Below are 15769 nucleotides of genomic sequence, written 5' to 3'. Positions count from 1 at the left end.
ATTTACTCTCTTGGTTTTTGGAAAATGGAGTAGATTAGAGATATTAGAATTCAAATTGGATTAACTCAAGTCATAAATTCAATGTTAAAATTGAGAAATGGTCAGCCATACAAAGGAAGTTATGGTAAAATTTTCTAAAATTTTGTGAAAAATAAATTTTATTTTTATTTCAAAAGAGTTATTCTCATTAATTTTGATTTTATGCATAGAAAGATGCATAAAGAAATTTAGTTTTATTTCAAAACTGTTATTCTCATTAATTTTGATTTTATGCATAGAAAGATGCATAAAGAAATTTATTTTTATTTCAAAAGAGTTATTCTCATTAATTTTGATTTTATGCATAGAAAGATGCATAAAGAAATTTATTTTTATTTCAAAAGTGTTATTCTCATTAATTTCTATTTTATGCATAGAAAGATACATAAAGGAATTTATTTTTATTTCAAAAGAGTTATTCTCATTAATTTTGACTTTATGCATAGAAAGATGCATAAAGGAATTTATTTTTATTTCAAAAGTGTTATTCTCATTAATTTTGAATTTATGCATAGAAAGATGCATAAAGGAATTTATTTTTATTTCAAAAGAGTTATTCTCATTAATTTTGACTTTATGCATAGAAAGATGCATAAAGGAATTTATTTTTATTTCAAAAATGTTATTCTCATTAAGTTTGATTTTATACATAGAAAGATGCATAAAGGAATTTATTTTATTTCAAAAGAGTTACTCATTAATTTTGATTTTATGCATAGAAAGATGCATAAAGGAATTTATTTTTATTTCAAAAAAGTTATTCTTATTAATTTTGATTTTATGCATAGAAAGATGCGTAAAGGAATTTTATTTCAAATCTGTTATTCTCATTAAAATTGAATTTATGCATAGAAAGATGCATAAAGGATTTAATTTTATTTCAAAAGTGTTATTTTTCTTAAATTTGAATTATGCATAAATAGATGCGTAAAGAATCTTTATATCAAAAATTAGGATCCTCTTAAATTCTATGTTTAAATTATGTGAATAGAGGTGATGAGATGTGAGGTGAATAGATGTGATGAGATAAGATGTGAATCAAATAGATGATTGGATAGATGTGATGTGAATAGAAGTGATGAGAATATGAGATGAATAGATGTGATGTGAATTAGATATATGATTGGATAGATGTGATGTGAATAGAAGTGATGAGAATATGAGATGAATAGATGTGATGAGATGTGATGCGAGTCAGATAGATAATTGGATAGATGTGATGTGAATAGAAGTGATGAGAATATGAGATGAATAGATGTGATGAGATGTGATGCGAGTCAGATAGATTATTGGATAGATGTGATGTGAATAGAAGTGATGAGAATATAAGATGAATAGATGTGATAAGATGTGATGCGAGTCAGATAGATGATTGGATAGATGTGATGTGAATAGAAGTGATGTGAATAGAAGTGATGAGAATATAAGATGAATAGATGTGATGAGATGTGATGCGAATCAGATAAATGTGAATGAATGGATGAGATGTGATGTCATGTGAATCAGAATGTAAATGAATGATATGAGATGTGAGTGAATGTATGTGAATGTATATGTGAGTGAATGTATGTGATGATAATGGATGTGAATGTGTATGTGAAGAATGGATGTGAATGTATAAGTGAAGAATGGATGTGAATGTGTGTGTGAAGAATGGATGTGAATGAGTATGTGAAAGAATGGATTAGGATGTGTATGTGAAGAATGGATGTGAATGTATATGCGAAGAATGGATGTGAATGAGTATGTGAAAGAATGGATGTGGATGTATGTGAAAGAATGGATATAGATGTGTATGTGAAAGAATGTGATGTGATGTAAAGAGATGAGATGTGACATGAATATATGTGGATGTGAAGTGATAGATATGAATGTATGGATAGATGCGAGTAGTCGTACATGTGAACGATGGGATGGATGTGGATGAATGAGATGAGATGTGTATGAATGAGATATGATGTGGATAGAAGTGATGTGATATAATAGTGATGAGAATGAATGTGATGGATATGAATGAATGTGAATGTGATGGGATGGGATGTGAATCGGGATAGATGTGAATGAATGAGATGTGAGGTAAAAAGAATGAGATGTGATGTGAGTGAATGTGATGTGGTTTGAATGGATGAGATGTGAATGAATGTGATGTGATGAGATGTGGATATGGGTAGATGTGAGTGGATGAGATCTGATGAGGATAAATTGAGGAAAGATGTGATGAGATGAAAAATGATGTGATTGAATGAGAATAAGAATACTTATGAACTGGTTGTGGAATTAAATAATGTGGGTTGATGTGGAGCAATGTGGAAAGACGAGAGTTTGTTATAGAAACTGTATTTTTGAACTGTTTTTAAATGACTGTTTTATGTCAAGAATGCTGGAGAAGCATTTTGACCATCTTGTGAATGAGGTCGTGTGGAGACCTAATCTGATAAAGTTACAAACAACTGACGGAGAGTCAATGGAGGACGCCTCGTGTAGCAAGGTCGGCCAAGGTCTTGACCAGCCTAAAATGGTGAGCTTCCAGTACGGTGGATGAGGGACCAAGAAAGCGGCCTATGAGTGAAGCGCTCGGTCACCTGGGAAGAATCCTAGAGAGTACTGACCATACGGTGCTCGGGCTCTGGGTCGTCGGACGATACCCACACGTGCGTCGTGGAAGATATTGGAACAAGGAGTAAGAGTTGTTTTCTGAATCGGAGCATGGATCTGGTTGCTTGACCTTGCTGGTCCTCAACGGATGAGTCCATGGCCCTTTTTTACGGATGAGTCCATGGCCCTTTTTTATGGATCCGTTGTTGGTTGATCTTGCTGATCTTCAACGGAGATTCCATTTTCGATATGTGAATATATTACCGGTTACTATGAGCTAGGAACTATCGAAAAGGCCCCTGAGTGGACAGGTGGTGAGCGTTCTGGTTGCCAATGATGCCATAGGTACACCAATGAAGGAATGATTGGAAATAAGGATTTAACCGGAGATTTTGAGGATTATGATCAGTGACACAATGGTTTCATTAACTGATTGTTTTTAAAGATAGCTGATTCTGCGAAAAAGGTAATTTCATATTGGGTGTGTAAGTGGTGTGACTAGTTCTAAGTTTGCATGAATATCCGGCCAGGGGACCTGGGAACTCTTTTCCCTGGTACCTGGGACAAAATCGAACCGAATTCCTAATTGGATCCCATCACTACAGTGATTGGGCGGTTGGCTAACCCATGGGGCTGGATGGGGTTAGGCTGGACTGATGGATCCCTAAAATGAGACTCAATTCTGTTATGGTTCGATAGATGAAGTAAATCCCAGATAAAAAATGTTCTATGGAAAAGAATCAACGGCTGTGCCTCTCAATGAGGCAAAAAGCGTTGGTCTCTATGATCCAAGTGTAATCTTTTCCTTGATCTGACTTTGTTCTACGGGTTCAGTCAGATCAGTTCAGTTAGTTAAGGCTTTTGACTACATTAGAGAAAAATTTATCCTGGAGGAATCGCCCGTGCTTTCCGGGCAAGGGAAGTTTTTTCGGGTTCGGTTTTGGAAGAACCAATGGATTAGTCTCTTGTCCGGATATCTGTGGGCGAGGCCCCGAATGTGGGACCCTGGCCTACGCAAGAAGTGCTACTTCCTCTGCTAGCACCCCTGAATTTGTTGCGCAGTGGGGACAGGCATTTTACAGTTGGTATCAAAGCAATTTGGCTAAAGTGGATCAACCGAGAAGCCAAGAATGTCATAAATTTATGAAGTAGCAGTAAAAGGTTAGAATTGTGTGATGAAACTCATATAAATTGATATTCAGAATGAAATTCCTGAATTGATAATTGGGTCTTCAGATGGAAGTACTGCAATTATATGAAATCCCTGACTTGCTTGAGGCCTAGACATGATGGTATTTACCTTATAGTTCCAAGGACCGTGACTACCCATATATACCGAGGGTATAACTGCAGCTTTTTAATTGGCAGTATATACGAGTAAATCTAAGATCTTGAAATTATAAGCTAAAATGCTATCCAGATAATGAATTTGAATGTGGTTGATATGATTTTAAAATTCTGATTGAGAACTGATGAGTTGAATTGGATTCTGATTGAAAAATGATGATTCCTAAATTTTTGGTTGAAAAGCGTAAACTGAGCAAAACCACAATGAGGATGAATGGGAGAAGTCCCTCTGTTGATGTTCGTAACTAGAATGACGCAATAATGACTTCAGCAAATCACTATGAGATTAGTAGATTGTGCTAACAGATTGCTACTGTTAACTCTTGACCCAGTGGATCAAGTTAAGGGATGACAAATTTAAATCGGATTTGAATCATAAATAAAGGGACTTAACAAGATTTTTCGTATTGATAGGAACATGGATTGAGGTCGTCGTGGTAGAAATAATAACCCCGAACTCGATGAGGAAGAGCTCGACATGGATGCTCGTAAAACTCTTCATAGTTCGCAGCTTGGGCCTTTCAAGGGTGAAGGGGAAAGCTTGGGCGAGGCTGTGGAGAAGTGGATCGAAGCAATGGAAGAGTACTTTGATGTCACCGGGTACAATGAGAAGAGCAAAATGGCTCTCGCAAGGCAGCCAGAGTGGCATGGAGAAACCACTACGAGAGACAAACCATCTGGATCAGATTACCCAGACATGGAATGATCTCAAATTTTACCTAAGGAGGAGGTTCTGTCCTCGTGGCTTTTTGGAAACAAAGATGAACGAATTCTTAGAGCTAACCCAAGGGAGAAGAACTATTAAAGTATATCACCAAGCTCTCCTCCTCAAATACTCACCACCCTTGAATGAAGAACAGCTGATGGCCAGGTTCATTCGGGGACTGAACGAACCTTTGAATATTTTGGTGAAGAACACCAAGCCAATTTCCATGGCCGAAGCACTGCGGATGGCGAAGGATTTCTCCAAGGCCTTTGATGTCAAGGTTCCACCAAAGCCAGCACCATCACCTTTCAAAAGGTTTTTAGTTCCAGAAGGTGATTCCAAGCTTCCCCCGCCTAAGAGATATCAGGGTCAAGCCCAGGATATGGGAAGTTCCAGAATAGAAGAAATGTCCTTTTCCCGAAACTCAATCCCCTATAATTCAACTTCAGAAGTTCCACCCTTGAACAAGGGAGTGAAATGCTATAACTGTCAAGGATTTGGACATCGTAGTATGGATTGTCCAACTCCTTTTGGATCAAGGTTTTCAAGGCAAGGAAATCAGGGATCAAGATTCTAGACTCCAGCTCCTTCCTTCCAAAGTAATCAGGTTTCTATCCGCTACCAAAATCAGGGAAATCCCAGAGGTAGACCCTCTAACCAACCCGTAGTTTCAAACCAAAGTAATGCAATACCTCTGCCTCAGAATAGGGGAAGTCAAAGAGAGTTGTTCCCAAACCGGCCGTCCACTTCCAAGGCAGTAACGCTGGAAGTGATTGAAGATACAGAAGAAGATGAAAGAGATCATACTCCACCTGCGAGATGAGGACATCTCGCGTTTCTTAAGTGGGATAGGACGTAAGATTCCTCCCCCAGCCCCTTAAGATGTCCAGTTTCTCCCCCTGTAATCAATCCCCTTTTCTGAATAATAGCAAATCTTGTTTCTATCTATTTTGGCCTAGAGAGAGAAAATATTCTAGAGAGAGATAATTCAGTTTCTAGATATCTTTGGATGGAAAAATATCCCTTCTTATTAAAATTATTTCCCCTGAAACAAAAATTCAAAAAGAACTTTCCAGTATGCAATTGGAATAAATTGAAAATAGGTAAAAAGGACCTTAGCCTGAGGGTCCAGATTTTCTAAAAATTTTGGATTAAGGTTCCTATGGACCAATAAGATTAATCCAAATGTAGGGAGGAGATCAATTGAAGACTAAAATAAAATCCCCCAAAAATGAGTAAATACGCACGTAAGATGAAGAGTTGACTAAGGACAAGGTTTATTAGTTAAAAAAGAAGAGATATTTAGAGGAAATGATGCATTTTTGACACCTCAATGTGGGGAATTCTCCTCATGAAGGAGGCGCCGATTTCACATGTGTGGATGAGTTTTTAACTCACAAATAATGAGATATTTTCATCTCTCCTCTCTTCTATTTCAACTAGATCCAAAAAGTAAGTTAAACTGACCTAAAAATGGTCAAAAAATGACCAAACTGATCTGGAAAATTCTAGAATCAGTTTGCTTGATTAGAGGCTCACTTCTTCCTATAAATAGAAGCCTCCCCCCTTGTAAAAGGTTAATAGTGTTTATGCACTGTTACTCTACTCCTCCACAGAGTCAAATACATTGAATTCACTTGATAATTCAATTGTTTTTTACTAAATTCTCTCCAAAAGAACTGGTGGCCACTCTTGCTGCAAACAAGAGTGGAACCCTTAATCCCTCAAGCCAAAGGAAAGCTTACAAACTCCATGTAAACTTAATTCTTACTTTTTGGGAATTTTAAATCTATGGTTTTCTTAAAATTTATGCTTTGTAAATGTTTGAATTAAAATCTGATGCTATGCCTTGATGGAAAGGCCACCCCCTTCTCTTCTTTACAATTCAGCACTTCTTAATCCTAGAAAGTGTAATTAAAAGATTGATTAAACTCTTTTCATTGTTTACTCTCTTGCTTTTTGGAAAATGGAGTAGATTAGAGATATTAGAATTCAAATTGGACTAATTCAATACATAAATTGAATGTTAAAATTGAGAAATGGTCAGCCATACAAAGGAGGTTATGGCAAAATTTTCCAGAATTCTGTGAAAAATAAATTTTATTTTTATTTCAAAAGAGTTATTCTCACATTAATTTTGATTTTATGCATAGAAAGATGCATAAAGGAATTTATTTTTATTTCAAAAGTGTTATTCTCATTAATTTTGATTTTATGCATAGAAAGATGCGTAAAGGAATTTATTTTTATTTCAAAAGAGTTATTCTCATTAATTTTGAATTTATGCATAGAAAGATGCATAAAGGAATTTATTTTTATTTCAAAAGTGTTATTCTCATTAATTTTGATTTTATGTATAGAAAGATGCATAAAGGAATTTATTTTTATTTCAAAAGATTTATTCTCAATAATTTTGATTTTATACATAAAAAGATGCATAAAGGAATTTATTTTTATTTCAAAAGTGTTATTCTCATTAATTTTGATTTTATGCATAGAAAGATGCATAAAGGAATTTATTTTTATTTCAAAAGAGTTATTCTCATTAATTTTGATTTTATGCATAGAAAGATGCATAAAAGAATTTAATTTTATTTCAAAAGTGTTATTCTTATTAAAATTGAATTTATGCATAGAAAGATGCATAAAGGATTTAATTTTATTTCAAAAGTGTTATTTTTCTTAAATTTGAATTATGCATAAATAGATGCGTAAAGAATCTTTATATCAAAAATTAGGATCCTCTTAAATTCTATGTTTAAATTTTGTGAATAGAGGTGATGAGATGTGAGGTGAATAGATGTGATGAGATAAGATGTGAATCAGATAGATGATTGGATAGATGTGATGTGAATAGAAGTGATGAGAATATGAGATGAATAGATGTGATGAGATGTGATGTGAATCAGATAGATGATTGGATAGATGTGATGTGAATAGAAGTGATGAGAATAGAAGTGATGTGAATAGATGTGATGTGAATAGAAGTGATGAGAATATGAGATGAATAGATGTGATGAGATGTGATGTGAGTCAGATAGATGATTGGATAGATGTGATGAGAATATGAGATGAATAGATGTGATGAGATGTGATGCGAGTCAGATAGATGATTGCATAGATGTGATGTGAATAGAAGTGATGAGAATATGAGATGTGATGAGAATATGAGATGTGATGAGATGTGATGTGAATAGAAGTGATGAGAATATGAGATGTGATGAGATGTGATGTGAATAGAAGTGATGAGAATATGAGATAAATAGATGTGATGAGATGTGATGCGAGTCAAATAGATGATTGGATAGATGTGCTGTGAATAGAAGTGATGAGAATATGAGATGAATAGATGTGATGAGATGTGATGCAAATGAGATAAATGCGAATGAATGGATGAGATGTCATGTCATGTGAATCAGAATGTAAATGAATGATATGAGATGTGAGTGAATGTATGTGATGATAATGGATGTGAATGTGTATGTGAGGAATGGATGTGAATGTATATGTGAAGAATGGATGTAAATGAGTATGTGAAAGAATGAATTAGGATGTGTATGTGAAGAATGAATGTGAATGTGTATGCAAAGAATGGATGTGAATGAGTATGTGAAAGAATGGATGTGGATGAGTATGTGAAAGAATGGATGTGGATGTATGTCAAAGAATGGATATAGATGTGTATGTGAAAGAATGTGATGTGATGTAAAGAGATGAGATGTGACATGAAAATATGTGGATGTGAAGAGATAGATATGAATGTATGGATAGATGCGAGTAGTCGTACATGTGAACGATTGGATGGATGTGGATGAATGAGATGAGATGTGTTTGAATGAGATATGATGTGGATAGAAGTGATGTGATATAATAGTGATGCGAATGAATTAATGAATGGAATGAATTAATGATGTGGAATGAATGTGATGGATATGAATTAATGTGAATGTGATGGATATGAATGAATGTGATGTGATGGGATGTGAATCGGGATATATGTGAATAAATGAGATGTGAGGTAAAATGAATGAGATGTGATGTGAGTGAATGTGATGTGGTCTGAATGGATGAGATGTGAGTGAATGTGATGTGATGAGATGTGGATATGGGTAGATGCGAGTGGATGAGATCTGATGAGGATAAATTGAGGAAAGATGTGATGAGATGAAAAATGATGTGATTGAATAAGAATAGGAATACTTATGAAATGGTTGTGGAATTAAATAATGTGGGTTGATGTGGAGCAATGTGGAAAGACGAGAGTTCGTTATAGAAACTATATTTTTGAACTGTTTTTAAATGACTATTTTATGTCAAGAATGCTGGAGAACCATTTTGACCGTCTTGTGAATGAGGTCGTGGAGACCTAATCTGATAAAGTTGCAACTCTTGACGGAGAGTCAATGGAGGACGTCTCGCGTAGCAAGGTCGGCCGAGGTCTTGACTAGCAGTCTCGGTTCGATTAAAATGGTAAGCTTCCGGTACGATGGATGAGGGATCAAGGAAGTGGCCTATGAGTGAAGCGCTAGGTCACCTGCAAAGGATCCTAGAGGGTACTCACCATATGGTGCTCGGCCTCTGGGTCACCGACGATACTCACGCGTGCGCCGTGGAAGATATTGAAACAAGGAGTAAGAGTTGTTTTCTGAATTCGGGCATGGATGTGGTTGATTGACCTTGTTGGTCCTCAACGAATGAGCCCATGGCCCTTTTATATGGATCCGTTGGTCGATCTTGCTGATCTTCAACGGAGATTCCATTTTAATATGTGAATATTACCGGTTACTATGAGCTAGGAACTATCGAAAAGGCCCCTGAGTGGACAAGTGGTGAGCGTTCTGGTTGCCAATGATGCCATAGATACACCGATGAAGGAACGATTGGAAATTAGAATTTAACCAGAGATTTTGAGGATTATGATCAGTGACATAATGGTTTCATTAAATGATTGTTTTTAAAGATAGCTGATTCTGTGAAAAAGGCAATTTCATATTGGGTGTGTAAGTGGTGTGACTAGTTCTAAGTTTGCATGAATATCCGGCTAGGGGGCCTAGGAACTCTTTTCCCTGGTACCTGGGACAAAACCTAATCAAATTCCTAATTGGATCCCATCACTACAGTGGTTGGGCGGTTGGCTAACCCATGGGACTGGATGGGGGCTGGACTGATGGATCCCTAAAATGAGATACACGCATCAAGATCCACATCCTTCAAGTTCTCATGAGAAAGTCCTCTCTCATGCATGCATCAAGACAATCTTGTCCTCATGAGAAAGTCCTCTCATACACGCATCAAGATCCACATCCTTCAAGTCCCCATAGTCAAATAATAGACCCTCATATGTCATCCAATCCGGACTCGAGAATGGATCATACAATGCATTCCCATATACCTTCCATGAATCACTCAATGCATTACCTAATGCATAATCATCTAAATAATAATCATCATATGTATCATCAATACATGAGTCATCATCCCTTGTGTCAACAACAATTGCATGCACATCTAAAACATCCTCAATGATTATGTCTTCATGATTTCATGGCATCATATCATAAGCTGAAAATGTATCAATCAAAGCACTTATGAAAGTGATCCAAGCATTTTCATTTTCAACTTGTGTATTCTCATTGACCACGGACACATTGGTGAGATGAGTTGTCGAGAAAGAATCAACATTGAGATATCATCATTTACTTGCTGTCCACAAATTAACACCCACAATGTGTGCATAAAGACCCACATACTCATACTCTATGCAATGGCCAAATGTGATAGTGAATGGAAATCCTCTTTTGCATTTTCTCAAGCCAAAATCTTGCAACATTGAGTGCATAGTAGATCTTCTATCCCCACTCAAAGCAAGAGGAAGACCAAGTGTAGGTACCAACAATTCACACATATTACCCTTATTTATCTTGGCTTCACTTGTAGATGTCTTAACATCAATCATTGCACATTGTCTCCTTCAAATCACTACCTTTGAAGAAAATAGTGTTTGACTATGTGCCTCATCATGTGCACCAACTTGATACATAGGTATATCAAACTCATTTATCCCACCTTGTTGCATAGGCATCCTTAATTCACTTGTCCTCTCTTGGTGCATCAATGGTGGAAGCGAATTCTTCTTCCTAAAAATAGTACCATAACTTTGATCACCTTGTTACAAATTAGCTTGAAGGTTGTGTATTTCATTTGCATATGAAGTGTTAACAAGATATCCATAAGCTTGCAATTTGGATATCATAGCTTGAGACCTTTGTCTCCTTGTATCAAAGAAATCTTGCCTAGAGGACATCCAAGGGCTCATTTGTCCTCCACCATTAGGCATTGACAATGCATAGCTCCTTGCTTTGCATTGCATCAACATCCTCTTTATCACTATCCTCATCAATTAAATTTGTAAGATCACTCTCAATTGAGTTTCAACCACCATTGCTATGAGTGACCTCATAGGAAAAATCATAGCCAACTTGATTCTTGTAGGCATAAGAATCAAAATCCATACCTCCCATATGCCCTTGATAATCACTAGTGGCTAGAATTGACAATTGCATGTAAGAATTGACAAATTGAGCAAAGTCTTTGTAGTCCTCCTTAATTAAAGAAGGTGTTTCCATCCATCTATCATGAACTTCTCTTTGCCTTTTGGGGTGAATGCCATATGCTCCCAATCATGTTCAACCACATCATCATAAACATACAACTTTTCTTCAAACATAGAAGATTGATTTTCCTTGGAAAGTGAAGATACTCTTTTGGGTTCTCCAAGGTTTAGTTCTTCCAAGTGTTTAAACCAAGATGTATGTTGCTTTCCATGTAGTTGAAAGGGGCAGGCTTGGAAAGATGTAGACCTCATTTCCTTTCAGGAGAGGTCTTATGAATCTACTTGTGGCATTCTTTGTAAGATTTTCATGAGTAACCCTTGTAAAAGCCTCGTGCATATGTTGCTTGCCTTCTCTTAGGTCTTCAAAAGAGATCCCATGAAAGGGATGCGTGTCTCCGTGAGTGATGACCACCATGACCATCATCATGCTCTCGAGGGGGTCACTTAGTGTAAAGCCCCTATATCATGTGCGTTCAAGGCCTCTTTTATAAACCCCTATGTAACCTTTTTTTAGTAGTTTTCTCCACCCTTCTGTAAAATTTTGTAAATTTTATAAATCCCTTACTGTCAATATATTTTTTTGAAGAGATATTTCAAATATCCTTATATACTAGATACAATTATTTCTTTTGTAAAGATTTTGAGATGACATTGAGAAGGCAGTGATTGATCCTAGAAAAAGCCAAGGTAAAGTTGAAGCCTGACAATGTGGACATCTACCCCCTGTATTTCAAAGTGGTGGGGTATTTGCTCTAAGGCCAAGTGCTATCAGCAATGAAGATCCACTATATTATGATACATTGGGTGTCATTATTTGTGCTATTGGTGCGAGATACAATAGTTATTATGCAAATGTTGCAAGAACGTATTTGATTGATGGAGACCCAGTTCAATCAAAAGCTTACAAGGCACTTTAGAAAGCCCACAAAGCTGCCATGAATGCTTTAAAATGTGGAAATCCTGCTTCAACTGCTTATTACAAAGCAGCATTATATGTTATGGAAAGGGAAGGGCGGGAGTTCTTGCCCCATATAACTAAAATCTCTGGCACAGGTATTGGCATTGAGTTCAGGGAATCTGGCCTAAGCCTGAATTCTAAGAATGATAGGATTCTAAAGGCAGCTATGGTATTCAATGTTTAAAAATGCAAAATTTACAGACATAGAGCTCATAGGACCCAAGACAAAGAACTTTTTTTTGCTGCTGATGACAGATACTATAGTCATAAAAGAGAAAGGTCTTGAGAGTGCAACTTCGAATTGTTCAAAATCTTACGATGATATTATTGTGTCTTCTTTCAAAGATGAGGAAGAGAAGGAGCAGGAGAAGCCAAAATCAAAGCTAAAGCGGCCATCGAGTAATGGAGCTAATGCCCAGTTTCTGAAAGCAACTTTGCACCCTGACAATCAAGAGATGACAAAGGAAGAGGTGTGCAAGCAGCATCAAGCGAAGCTTGCTCAACAAAAGAATGAAGAGACTGTTAGGAGGCTACTGGCTTCTGGGGGTCTAGGCCAAGGAGACGAGCAGGGTGTGGTCAGGACCACTGGAGATTTAGTGGCCTATCGGAATCTAGATGATATTCCTTTCTCAAAAGAATTAATGATTCAAGTAGATCAGAAGAACAAGTCAATTTTGCTGCCAGTTTATGGTTTAATGGATCCCTTTCACATAGCTACTATAAAGAGTGTTACCAGCCAATAGGATGGAGGCCACTCCTTCAATGTGCCCGGTGCTGGTTATTCTGCCCACTGACTTGGCATCACAGAAGTTCCCCAGTGCAATTTACTGGAAGGAAGTTTCCTTCCGATCCAGTGATGTGAGACACACTAACCAAGTAGTCCAGCTGATTAAGACGTTGCGTCACCAAGTTGCTTTGAGGGAATCAGAGAAGGTAGAGAGGGCCACGCTAGTGACACAAGAAAAACTATAACTTATGAAAGCAAAACCTATAAGACTATCAGATTTATGGATTAGGCCTGTCTTTGGAGGCAAGGGGCGTAAGTTGAGTGGTACATTAGAGGCACACACCAATGGTTTTAGGTATTCAACCATGAAATCTGACGAGAAAGTTGATATTACGTACAGAAACATCAAGCATGCTTTTTTTCAACCTGCAGAGAAGGAAATGATTACCCTGCTGCACTTTCACTTGCATAATTTTATCATGATTGGGAACAAGAAGACCAAGGATGTGTAATTTTTTGTGGAGGTGATGGATGTCGTGCAGACCTTAGGTGGTGGAAGATGTAGCACTTATGACCCTGATGAGATCGAAGAAAAGCAGCAGGAGAAAGGGATAGAGAAAAAAAAATACAAAGTTCAAAATTTTTGTGAAGAGAGTTTCAGAGTTGTTACCTCAAAGCCGTTGCTAGCTCAACGTCTCTCTCTGCTGCAGTTGCGTAGGCCTTGCAATCTCGTCATGGATTTGGTTCCCCTTGTCTTCGATCATGGCACATGCTTTCAAGATAGTGTGCAAGGCTCCACTAAACTGGCCCAGCCCACAAGGGGAATCATGATCCCCTTTCTTAACCCTAGAATGTACGGGTGCAAATCACCCAGCCCTTGCGCAATGTACTAAAATGTTGAATATTCACTAGTAGCCAGGTTATGATTGTAGCTTAGCAACCACATCTCCACCACAAACGCTAGCTGAACTTGCTGAAAACCCTTATTCTCAGAGCCTTGATGCGTCACAAAGTGCACCCTAACCATATTTGTCCCTTTCGTGGGCACCTTTCTACTGTTGATGTGTGGCTCAGAGAGAAGTGTGGCGATGTTCTTTCTACTGTTGATGAGCAACATTAGGTGAGCGCAAGAGAAAGGAGGCCTTTGCCCAACCCTCTCTTCCTTCAACGTACTGGCATGCATATTTGCGCTGGCTCATCGATGACTGGTCTCTGCTTTAAAAAATCTCAGTCCAATTGTGATAAGAGCAGGCCTTGTGCACGATTCCCACACTTTGGCCAGAGTAGTAGGGATGGGCTTGAAGTGGGCAGGGTCTCTGTAGAGGTACTGTTGAGTTCTACTTCAGCATGAGGGATCGTCAAGAATGTCATCCTACCTTTTGTAGTTGAGGTGCACTGAAGCTGCTGTGCTGAGTTGCCGAGCTTCGCCCAGATCGAGAATAACACCTCTTTTGTGAGAAGCACGCACATAGAGGAGACAAACAGGAGAACTTCTCTCCATGGCAGTTGCACATTTCTTGCCCTGGATTTGTTTTTGATTGCTCTGCATGACTTTCTTGTACATATCTTGCAACCAGTGCACTCCAAGAGATAACATTCCAAGAAGGCAGCCTGCCAAACAGTAATCGCGCACCGCATTTGGCATACATATCCACTAGATTGTAGAGCACAATGTCGTTCTGCAGCAACCCCTGCCTTGAAATCTCGTCATGGATTTATTTTCGCTTGTCAGTTGCTTGATCATGGCACAATGTCTGGATGCACATGCTTGTCAACCGGTCCGATTGTTGTGGCTCATGCTTTCAACATGCATGTGAAGGTCATTTCATTTGGAAGGTTGCATCTCTTCAAAACAGTCAAGTGCTTGCTCGGCATGACCCTATTGTGCATATCCTGCAATCCGTGCCCTCCAAGAGACATCCAGAGAAGGTAGCCGGTTGAACACTTGTCGCGCCTTTGAAACATGACCGCACTTGGCATACATGTCTACGAGAGCATTGCCAACAGAGGTGAGATACATAAACAACATAGATGAGACACGATACATCCAACTTCATTTGTAGTCCACAAAGGTAGATACATAAACAACATAGGTGAGACAAGATACATTTAACTCCATAAGGTAGATACACAAAAAGGTGGTTCAAAAATACTATGTTACAGTCCATTTCAGATTTTGGACATAAACCTCATCGACACTACTTTCTCGCCCTGGATTTGTTTTTGCTTGCTCCGCATGACTTTCTTGTACATATCTTGTAACCAGTGCACTCCAAAGAGATAACATTCCAAGAAGGTAGCCTGCCAAAACAGTAATCACGCACCGCATTTGGCATACATATCCACTAGATTGCAGAGCACAATGTCGTTCTGTAGCAACCCCTGCCTTGAAATCTCGTCATGGATTTGTTTTCGCTTGTCAGTTGCTTGATCATGGCACAATGTCTGGATGCACATGCTTGTCAACTAGTCCGATTGTGGCTCATGCTTTCAACATGCATGTGAAGGTCATTTCATTTGGAAGGTTGCATCTCTTCAAAACAGTCGCTTCTTGACATAAGAAGACTTGTAAAGCTTTATTTTAGAATTGACTCTCTAAAGAATCATTAGAGAACTTGTAAAGCTTTATTAAGAATTGACTCTCTAAAGAATCATTAGAGAAGAAACTATGCATGCATGTAGGCACTTACCTACCATGTCATATGAGCTTACATGTCACCAAAATCTCACACCCTTTCTAAAATGGATTTTATCTAAGCAAAGGTGAACCCCATAGCAAAGTTC

At 37.8% G+C, this 15769-nt stretch overlaps 1 long non-coding RNA gene and 1 pseudogene across 1 annotated transcript in view; both read left to right on the top strand.

The window, feature by feature from the left end:
- The window catches only part of LOC147630899 (FACT complex subunit SPT16-like), a 32980-nt pseudogene extending 19308 nt beyond the window's left edge, over positions 1-13672 (top strand).
- The window catches only part of LOC147630895 (uncharacterized), a 208893-nt gene that overhangs the window by 53610 nt on the left and 139514 nt on the right, over positions 1-15769 (top strand). The gene's annotated exons all lie outside the window — the stretch shown is intronic.

Source organism: Cibotium barometz, chromosome 15, assembly GCF_041138505.1.
Source record: "Cibotium barometz isolate CiBa-2024 chromosome 15, ASM4113850v1, whole genome shotgun sequence".
In the NCBI taxonomy this organism is placed as follows: Eukaryota; Viridiplantae; Streptophyta; class Polypodiopsida; order Cyatheales; family Cibotiaceae; genus Cibotium; species Cibotium barometz.
The sequence above is the reverse complement of the archived record's forward strand: the minus strand, read 5'-3'. Positions and strand labels throughout refer to the sequence as shown.